At 49.8% G+C, this 11,220-nt stretch overlaps 1 pseudogene; it reads left to right on the top strand.

Annotated features, from left to right (window-relative positions):
* Positions 1-11,220, top strand: part of LOC111545810 — a 12,955-nt pseudogene that overhangs the window by 1,167 nt on the left and 568 nt on the right.

Genomic DNA, 11,220 nt, shown 5'->3' with positions numbered 1-11,220 from the left:
GGGAGGCCGAGGCGGGCGGATCACGAGGTCAGGAGATCCAGACCATCCTGGCTAACACTGTGAAACCCCGTCTCTACTAAAAATGTGAGAAATTAGCCGGGTGTGGCGGCGGGCGCCTGTAGTCCCAGCTACTCGGGAGGCTGAGGCAGGAGAATGGCGTGAACCCGGGAGGCGGAGCTTGCAGTGAGCCGAGATTGCGCCGCCGCTGCCGCTGCACTCCAGCCTGGGCGACAGAGCGAGACTCCGTCTCAAAAAAAAAAAGTGCCTTGCCTCAGAGGCCCCCAGGGTCCAGAAGATGTTCAGGACCTTTCTGAACATACATTACCAAGGTGGTCAACTTCATCTATCATTGGCAGTCCTCCTGTTAGAGCTGTCTCCATAGGCGCCCCACCTAAGCAGATGACTGTACCCAGTCTCGCCCAACACTTTCTGTGTCCCAAGCCTGTCCATGTTCAGCTCCCCCCAGTGCCACCGCATTATCCTGCTCCCTATGGTGACAGGACATCTCCAAGTCAGCTCTGCTGTGTCCCGCTACAGCCTGGATGTATGTCTCCCAGCCAGTTCGCATGGGTCCCTGGATTTGTTGGTAGTCTGTTTGCTGCCGTGAATCCCAAGTTACTACAAGGGCCAGCGGGCAGATGCTTCCCCCAGCACCAGGCTTCTGTGCCTTCTTTAGTGCTCCACTCCTGCTGCACCACCTCCACAGCAGCACCCTCCTGGCCCAGGACTTCACCTGCAAAACCTAAGATCTCAGGCCCCAATGTTTATACTGGACACAACTCACTTTCATCCACAGCATTGTTGACTCTTGCTTCGGAGACAGCAACAGAATAGAAATCAGCATCGGAATCTCAATGGTGCAAGAGATAGAGGAAGTCAATGGAACACTCATCAAGATAATCTCTATGGCCGGGCGCGGTGGCTCAAGCCTGTAATCCCAGCACTTTGGGAGGCCGAGACGGGTGGATCGCGAGGTCAGGAGGTCGAGACCATACTGGCTAACAGGGTGAAACCCTGTCTCTACTAAAAAATACAAAAAACTAGCCGGGCGAGGTGGCGGGCGCCTGTAGTCCCAGCTACTCGGGAGGCTGAGGCAGGAGAATGGTGTAAACCCAGGAGGCGGAGCTTGCAGTGAGCCGAGATCCAGCCTGGGTGACAGCACGAGACTCCGTCTCGAAAGAAAAAAAAAAAAAAAAAGATAATCTCTGAAAGGATCCATATGCCAATCTCATGTTGCAGCGGGAAAAGGATTGGGTCCCTAAAATCCAGATGATGCAATTGCAAACCACTGATCCCTACCTGGACGATTTTTATTACCAGAATTACTTGGAAAAACTGTCAGCTGCTGAAGAAAAATAAGGTGATGGCCCTAAAAAGGAGTGCACCAAGCTCATCACCCCTCAGGTGGCCAAACTTGAGCATGCCTATAATCCAGTGCAATTTGCGGGCACTTTGGGAAAACTGACTGTTTCTAGTGTAAACAATCAGCAAAAAATGATTGATGCTCTTGTGACATCTTGGAGTGAGGATAATGAGACAGAAGAAAAGTTCGAGACAAGAGGAGAAAACCCTTGTCATGGCCGAGTGCAGTGGCTCAAACCTGTAATCCCAGCACTTTGGGAGGCCGAGGCGGGCAGATCATGAGGTCAAGAGATCGAGACCATCCTGGCTAACACGGTGAAACCCCGTCTCTACTAAAAATACAAAAATTAGCTGGGCATGGTGGTGGGCACCTGTAGTCCCAGCTACTCGGGAGGCTGAGGCAGGAGAATCGCTTGAACCTGGGAGGTGGAGGTTGCAGTGAGCCAAGATCATGCCGCTGCATTCCAGCCTGGCGACAGAGGGAGACTCCGTCTCAAACAAACAAAACCCTGTCATAATTGAGAAAACCTACAGATTACTCCTTGATGTGGAGGACTGTGAAAGTCATTATTGCCTGAAGCTAGAATGGATGAGGGAAAGCACAAAATGTGTAGCATGTATGACAACTTAAGGGGGAAATTGCCTGGACAAGAGACGCCTAGTGATGACCACTTTGTGCAGATCATGTGTATCCGAAAAGGGAAGAGAATGGTTGCCTGTATTCTTCCTTTCCTCTCCACAGAGCAAGCAACTGACATTCTCCTGATAACAGCCAGGAACCACCCTTTCCTTATCAAGAAGGACTCACAAGGGCCAGGCACCCTGGCTCACTCTTGTAATGCCAGCACTTCGGGAGGCTGAGGCGGGTGGATCACTTGAGATCAGGAGTTCGAGACCAGCCTGGCCAACATAGTGAAACCCCCATCTCTACTAAAAATACAAATATTAACTAGACATGGTGGTGCATATGTGTAATCCCAGCTACTTGGGAGGCTGAGGCAGGAGAATCGCTTGAACCTGGGAAGCGGAGGTTGCAGTGAGCCGAAATTGCACCAGTGCACTCCAGCCTATGTGACAGGGCGAGACTCCATCTCAAAATAAATAAATGAATAAATAAGTTAAAAATAGCCGAGTGTGGTGGTGTGCACCTGTAGTCCCAGCTACTTGAGAGGCTGAGGTGGGAGGATCATTTTAACCCAGGAGTTCAAGCCTGCTGTGGCCTATGATCACACCACTGCACTCCAGCCTGGGTGACAGAATGAGACTGTAGCTAAATAAATACATGTGAAATGTGAGCTTGCTTCTGTGAAAATAACTTTTTATGTCAGGTTTCATGTTTGAAACAGCTACACACAATTTCTGATAACTTGTTATCAGGAGAAATAGGCTTTGTAATGGTAGTATCTTAAGAAATTCTTGATGGCTACTAATAGTGAGAACCTTTATTCACAGCTGCAGGTGATATAAAATTTGGACCTTTTTAGGCCGGGCTTGGTGGCTTATGCCTGTAATCCAAGCACCTTGGGAGGCCAAGGTGGGCGGATCACCTGAGGTCAGGAGTTCGAGACCAGCCTGACCAACATGAAGAAACCCCATCTCTACTAAAAATACAAAATTAGCTGGGTGTGGTGGCGCATGCCTATAATGCCAGCCACTTGGGAGGCTGAGGCAGGAGAATTGCTTCAACCTGGGAGGTGATGGTTGTGGTAAGCCGAGATCGCACACGCCATTGCACTCCAGCCTGGGCAACAAGAGCAAAACTCTGTCTCAAAAAGAAAAAAAAAATTGGATTTTTTGAGACAGCATTCTATCGCCCAGGCAGGAGTGCAGTGGCTTGATCACAGCTCACTGTAGCCTCCACCTCCCCAGTCTCAGATGATCTTTCTACCTCAGCCTCCCAAGTAGCTGGGACCACAGGCACACACCGTGACGGCTGGGTTTTTTATTTTTTTTTTTGTAGAGACAAAGTCTCATTATGCTGCCTAGACTGGTCTTGAATTCCTGGGCTCAAGTGATCTACCCTCTTTGGCTCCCAAAGTGCTACGATTATAGGTGTGTACCACCACATCCAGCCTGAAATGATTTTTTAATCTCTTCTCTCTTTTTTTTTTGAGATAGAGTCTTGCTGTGTCGCCCAGGCTGGAGTGCAGTGATGCCATCTCGGCTCACTGCAACCTTCACCTCCTGGGTTCAAGCGATTCTCCTGCCTCAGCTTCCCGAATAGCTGGGACTACAGGCATGTGCCACCACGCTCGGCTAATTTTTGTGTTTTTTTAAGTAGAGACAGGGGTTTCACCATGTTGGCCAGGCTGGTCTCGAACTCCTGACCTCAAGTGATCTGCCCTCCTTGAACTCCCAAAGTGCTGGGATTACAGGCCTGAGCCACTGTGCCCAGCCTCTTTTCTTTCTTTCTTTCTTTCTTTCTTTTTTTATTTTTCTGAGGCGGAGTCTCTCTCTGTCGCCCAGGCTGGAGTGCAGTGGCCGGATCTCAGCTCACTGCAAGCTCCGCCTCCCGGGTTTACGCCATTCTCCTGCCTCAGCCTCCCGAGTAGCTGGGACTACAGACGTCCGCCACCTCGCCCAGCTAGATTTTTGTATTTTTTAGGTAGAGACGGGGTTTCACCGTGTTAGCCAGAATGGTCTCGATCTCCTGACCTCGTGATCCGCCCGTCTCGGCCTCCCAAAGTGCTGGGATTACAGGCTTGAGCCACCGCGCCCGGCCGCCTCTTTTCTTTCTTAAGCCGCGTTCTGGCTATGTTAGTGTTTATTTTATTATAGATTCTTAAACTAAACTTACACATTCTGTTACGGGTTGAATTGCATCCTCCCTGAATTCATGTGTCGAAGATCTTACCCCTAGTACCTCAGAATGTGACCTTACTTTGTTTTGTTTTGTTTTTTTGAGAGAAAGTCTAGTTCTGTTGCCCAGGCTGGAGTGCAGTGGCACGATCTCAGCTCACTGCAACCACCACCTCCAGGTTCAAGCAATTCTCCTGCCTCAGCCTCCTCAAGTAGCTGGGACTATAGGTGCATGCCACCACGCCCAGGTAATTTTTGTATTTTTAGTAGAGACGGGGTTTCGCTGTGTTGGCCAGGCTGGTCTTGAACTCCTTACCTCATGATCTGCCCGCCTCCGCCTCCCGAAAGTGCTGGGATTACAGGTGTGAGCCACTGTGCCCGGCTGCTCATTTGGATATAGGATCATCATAAATGTAATCCGTTAAGATGGGGCCCTACTGAAGTAGAGTGGGTCCCTAATCCAGCATATCTGATGTCCTTACAAAAAGGGGAAATTTGGACACAGGCACACACACAGAGCACCAGATGGAGGTTGGAGTTATGCTCAAGGGAAACCACCAGAAGTTAGAACAAGGTTGGGAATACATCCTTCCCTGGCACCTTCAGAAGGAGCACAGCCCTGCAGACACCTTGATCTTGAACTCCAGCCTCCAGAACTGCCAGACAATACATTTCCTCTTTCTGAGACAGAGTCTGGCTCTGTCACCCAGGCTGGAGTACAGTGGTGCCATCTCAGCTCATTGTAACCTCTGTCTCTCAGGTTCTAGCAATTCTCCTATCTACCTTGGGTGAAAAAGCGAGACCCTGTCTCAAACAAAACAAAACAAAACAATACAAAGAAACTAATCTCTTTTTTTTTTTTTTTTTTGAGACGGAGTCTTGCTCTGTTGCCCAGGCTGGAGGGCAGTGGTGCGATTTCTGCTCACCGCAAGCTCTGCTGCCTCCAGGGTTAACGCTATTCTCCTGCCTCAGCCTCTCGAGTAACTGGGACTACAGACGCCCACCAGCACGCCCGGCTAATTTTTTTGTATTTTCAGTAGAGATGGGGTTTCACCGTGTTAGCCAGGATGGTCTCGATCTCCTGACCTCGTGATCCGCCCGCCTCAGCCTCCCAAAGTGCTGGGATTACAGGCGTGAGCCACCACGCCTGGCCAAGAAACTAATCTCTTAAAGAGAATTGAGAGACTTCCAGTTTTCTGTACGCGGGAATAGTTTGTCTAGCAGAGGGCATATTTGTTGCTTGAAAGACTGGCAAAATCCCTCTTGTTGTTTATAACAGTAAACACTGGGTGAGTTCACGCATTCTCAGAAACTGTTGGTTGGGGCTCCAACACGGAAAGACAGCTGTACCTGTGCCATGTTAAATCAGAGAAAAAGGTTGTTGAATAATAAGTGTAACATGAGTTGATTTATGTGAAAAATATTTTCATTTGCCTTGAAGTCAGTAAGGAGAACATTAAAAGTTCCACAGCAGTTAATAGGTCAGTGCAGTGGCTCATTCCTGTAATCCCAGCACTTTGGGAGACTGAAGCGGGAGGATTGCTTGAGCTCAGGAGTTCGTGACCAGCCTGGGCAACATAGCAAGACCCCGTCTCTAATTAATAAATAATAAAAAAACAGCGGTTAACATCTGAAAAAAAAAAAAAGAAACTGTTGATTGGGTATAAACTGGCCTAACCCTTTTGGTAAGATTTCCTGTCTTTTTTTTTTTTTTTTTTGAGTGTTGCTCTTTTGCCCAGGCTGGAGTGCAGTGGCGCAATCTCGGCTCGCTGCAAGCTTTGCCTCCTGGGTTCACACCATTCTCTTGCCTCAGCCTGCCGAGTACTGGGACTACAGGCGCCCATCACCACGCCCGGCTAATTTTGTTGTATTTTTAGTAGAGACGGGGTCTCACCATGTTAGCCAGGATGATCTCAATCTCGTGACCTCATGATCTACCGCCTCGGCCTCCCAAAGTGCTGGGATTATAGGCGTGAGCCAACGCACCTGGCTTCAAGTTTTGTGTTTTTTGTAGAGACACCACGTTTCCAGGCTGGTCTTGAACTCCTGGTCTCAAGCCTGCCTCATCTCCTAAAGTGCTAGGATTACAGGCATGAGCCACACTGTACCCGGCCCCCCAAAAGAAGTCTTTAAAGTTTGATCCTTCATTGAACTCTTTTTTTTTTTTTTTCTTTTGTTGAGACGGAGTCTCGCTCTATCACCCAGGCTGGAGTGCAGTGGCCGGATCTCAGCTCACTGCAAGCTCCGCCTCCCGGGTTTACGCCATTCTCCTGCCTCAGCCTCCCGAGTAGCTGGGACTACAGGCGCCCGCCACCTCGCCCGGCTAGATTTTTGTATTTTATTAGTAGAGACGGGGTTTCACCGTGTTAGCCAGGATGGTCTCGATCTCCTGACCTCGTGATCCACCCATTTCGGCCTCCCAAAGTGCTGGGATTACAGGCTTGAGCCACCGCGCCCGGCCCTTCATTGGACTTTTAAAGTGAAACTCTCAGAGCATCTATTTTGGCTAGGTTCTGTGGGACATGAGGAAGTGGCCCTTGCCTGAAAAGAGCACCCAGTAGGAGGTGGCACAAGATTTCCACACACACACGAGTGCCCACAGCAGGGATACTGGGACCCATACCCAGGAGGGAGCCATCAATGCATCCTGAGAAGCGGGAGCCACAGCAGGCCTCAGGGAGGAGGCAGCATCTGAACTTGGCCTGGAAGGTTCCCACAGTTGCAGGGGCTGGAGATCCTGGCCCAGGCCCAGCCCCTGTGCTCCTGAAGTGGACACTCTAGAGATGAGTGATCAATCCTGTTTCTGGTTTGGGGTGGTTTGTGTGTTTGGGGCAAGGGAATTTCTCAGGTTGCCCTTATTTTCTGAAACACACATACTCCAGGATGTTTCTGTGTAAACCATCTGCTCCATTTTGGCCAAAGCAAGAGTTTCTCTCAACTCTCCATGGGGACCAGGGAGGTGGGGGATGCAGATATCAGACAGACTTATAGCCTCAGAGCTTCAGGGTGGCCTGTGGGTCTGGTGAATTCTTCTGTGGTTCTCCAAGTGTGATCCTTGGCCAGTAGCACCAGCATCACCTGGACATCTATTAGAAATGCAAATTTTTGGCCGAGCACAGTGGCTCACTCTTGTAATTCCTGGACTTCGGGAGGCTGAGGCGGGTGGATCACCTGAGGTCAGGAGTTTGAAACCAGCCTGGCCAATATGATGAAACCCCGTCTCTACTAAAAATACAAAAAATTAGCCAGGTGTGGTGGCAGGCGCCTGTAATCCCAGCTACTCAGGAGGCTGAGGCAGGAGAATCGCTTGAACCCGGGGGTGCGGAGGTTGCAGTGAGCTGAGATCATGCCACTGCACTCCAGCCTGGCCACAAGAGCAAAACTCTGTCTCAAAAATAACGGCAACAGCCGCAACAAAAAGAAATGCAAATTTTCTGGCCCCATCTCAAACCTATTGAATCAGATACTTTTAGAGAATTGGTTCCTATAATCTGTGTTTTAACAAGCCTGTGACTCTGGTTTGAGAACCACTGATAGTGATATTTACTCCAGGTGACCCAGGGAAGTGGGGCCCAGCCTGGGCTCCCCCGACCCCTGTCCACCTTTCTTGACTGCTCCGTGCTCACCTCCAAGAGGCTGAAGCTGTTCCTGACTGATGGCTCACGGGAGGACTGGGAGCTGGGATGCTGTTTGGCTAACATCCTCTCCTGCAGGGAGGGGGTGAGGTCTGCAAGGGGTACCCAGGGCCTTCTCTGGAATGCTACCTCCCTCCCACTTAATGTACTAGGTGGCATATTAGTATTATTAATCCATACATTCATTCAACAACTTTTTTTGTTGATTGTCTACCGTATACAGGTTGGTTTGGCTATTGGAGATACAGAAATGACTGTGATGTCACCCTAGTCCACAAGGAATCCACGGTCCAGTGGGGACATTGGGGTGGCCACCAGGCAGTGATAGAGCAATCTCATAAAAGTTTATATTACAACCAGGTGCAGTGGCTTGTGCTTGTAATCCTAGCTACTTGGGAGACTGATGCACCTCCCCGGGAGGTGGGAGAATCACTTGAGACCCGGAGTTTGAGACCAGCCTGGGAAACACAGTGAGACTCTCTCAAAAAAAAAAAAAAAAAAATAGCCGGGCTTGGTGACCCGCACCAGCAGTGTTAGCTACTCAAGAGGCTGAGGAGGGAGGATCGTTTGAGCTCAGGAGCTTGAGGCTGCCGTAAGCTGTAATCATGCCACTGCAGTCTAGTCTGGGTATGTTTTGTATATATGTGTGTGTGTGTGTGTGTGTGTGTGTATATGCATAAAAATGTATATGTATAAAAATATGTGTGTATTTATGTTTATTTATTGATGTTTATTTTGTGAGATAGAGTCTCACTATTTCACCCAGGCTTGAGTACAGTGGCACAATCATGGCTCACTGCAGTCTCGAACTCCCAGGCTCAAGTGACCCTCCCACCTCAGCCTCCCGAATAGCTGGAACTACAGGCATGTGCCACCATGCCCGGCTAATTTTTTAAAATGTTTTGTAGAGATGGTGTCTCCCTATGTTGCCCAGGCTGATTTCAAACTCCAGGTTTCAAGCAATCCTTCCACCTCAGCCTCCAAAAGTGCTGAGATTACAGGCGTGAGCCACCATACCTGACAATTGTTTTTTTTTTTTTTTTTTGAGACGGAGTCTCACTCTGTGGTCCAGGCTGGAGTATAGTGGCGGGATTCCTGCTCACTGCAACCTCTGCCTTCTGGGTTTGAGCAATTCTCCTGTCTCAGCCTCCTGAGTAGCTGGGATTACAGGTGCCTGCTACCATGCCTGGCTAATTTTTTGTATTTTTAGTAGAGATGGGGTTTCGCCCGTTGGCCAGGCTGGTTTGGAACTCCTGACCTCAAGTCATCTGCCCGCCTCAGCCTCCCAAAGTGCTGGGATTACGGACGTGAGACACTGTGCCCAGCCCCCCACCCTTTTTTTTTTTAAGTGATGGGGCCTCCCCATGTTACTCAGGCTGGTCTCAAACTCCTGAACTCAGGTAATCCTCCGACCCCAGTCTCCCAAAGTGCTGGGATTACAGGCATGAGTCACCATGCCTGCCACCCCCCTCCCCGGCAAATTTTGTTTACAGTTAATATTGCAAAAGCCTCCTCTCTCTACATGCTTTCTTGTCTTTCCGATCCATGCTCCGCATTTTTGGAGATGGAGTCTCACTCTATCCTCCAGGGTGGAGTGCAGTGTTGCAATCTTGGCTCACTGCAACCTCTGCCTTCCAGGTTCATGCAATTCTCATGCCTCAGCCTCCCAAGTAGCTGGGATTACAGGCATGCACCACCACGCATGGATAATTTTTGTATTTTTAGTAGAGATGAGGTTTCCACATGTCAGCCAGACTGGTCTGGAACTCCTAACCTCAGGTGATCTGGTGATCTGCCCGCCTCGGCCTCCCAAAGTGCCAAAGTGCTGGCATTACAGGTGTGAGCCACTCTGCGCTCAGCCCCCCCCCCCCTTTTTTTTTTTTTTGAGACGGAGTTGTGCTCTGTTGCCCAGGTTGGAGTGCAGTGGTGCGATCTTGGCTCACTGTAACCTCTACCTCCTGGGTTTAAGTGATTCTCCTGCCTCAGCCTCCTGAGTGGCTGGGAATATAGGCACTGGCTGCCACGCCCGGCTAATTTTTGTATTTTTAGTAGACACGAGGTTTCACCGTGTTGGCCAGGCTGGTCTCGAATTCCTGACCTCAAGTGATACACCTGCCTCAGCCTCCCAAAGTGCTGGGATTACAGGTGTGAGCCACAGCACCCGACCTAGAGTGAAATACTGAAAACCTTCTCATGGCTTTCCAGGCTTCTGAGGGATGAAGTCCAACACCTTAGGCTAGACTACCAGACGCTGCATAGTCTGGTCCTGCTGACTTTGGCAGGATTTCTCTCATCACTGGCCCTGTAACACTTCAAGGGACTGCAGTAATGATGCTTCATAGAATATGCTGTGTTCTCTTGTACCTGCATGTGGTAACTGTGTACCTACTGCTCTCTGCTTAGAATTCCCTTTGCTGCTTGCTTGGCGAACTTCCACTCATCTCTCATGGCTCAGTTCCAATGCCATCACCTCTGGGAACCATCTCCTGCCTGCCCCAGGAGGACTGGGACCTCCTTTTCCTGTCCTCTTTTCCTTGAACCTGTATTTCTTTTTTTGAGACAGAGTCTCGCTCTGTCACCCAGGCTGAAGTGCAGTGGTGATTTTGGCTCACTGCAACCTCTGCCTTCCAGGTTCAAGCAGTTCTCCCTGCCTTCGCCTCCCTAGTAGCTGGGATTACAGGCACACACCACCATGCCCGGTTAATTTTTGTATTTTTAGTAGACATGGGGTTTCACTATGTTGGGCAGTCTGGTCTTGAACTTCTGACCTTAGGTGATCCGCTTGCCTCAGCCTCCCAAAGTGCTGGGATTACAGGCGTGAGCCACCTCAGAGTCTTAAAAGGTTGGGTTACAATGAGGATTAGGAAATCTGTCAGTTATTGGACAGAGAGACAATGAATGGACCAAAGGATAGTGGAGCTCCCTGACATTACAGAACAAATTTAGTATGCAGAATACTGTGAAAGCGAGGCGGAAAAGCAGGTTTTGTTTGCGAGTTTGACTTTAGGATTGCAGGTGAAAAACTTGTGTGACTTTGGAGGTGTGTGGCTAAGGTGTTGCGGGGTCACTGGAGAAAGGTCAAGGGACTGTGGCCCAGTTGGCTCGGAGGTTGTTCAGGACTCCCAGATTCCAGGGCGGCATTATGAGCCACGTGACAGACCTCCCCTGACTGGCTGACAGCGAAGCATAATTGAGAAGATGGCGGACCAGCAAGGACCTCATCAGAATAGGTCTGTACACAGAGCGGCATAGAGTGCAGGAGGGTAGTAGGCCGGGCGGGCGCGGTGGCTCACGCCTGTAATCCCAGCACTTTGGAAAGCCGAGGCGGGCGGATCATGAGGTCAGGAGATGGAGACCATCCCGCCTAACACGGTGAAACCCCGTCTCTACTAAAAATACAAAAAAAAAAAAAAAAAAAAAAAAA

Source organism: Piliocolobus tephrosceles, chromosome 14 (genome assembly GCF_002776525.5).
Source record: "Piliocolobus tephrosceles isolate RC106 chromosome 14, ASM277652v3, whole genome shotgun sequence".
Lineage (NCBI taxonomy): Eukaryota > Metazoa > Chordata > Mammalia > Primates > Cercopithecidae > Piliocolobus > Piliocolobus tephrosceles.
This window is presented reverse-complemented; position numbering and strand designations above follow the sequence as displayed.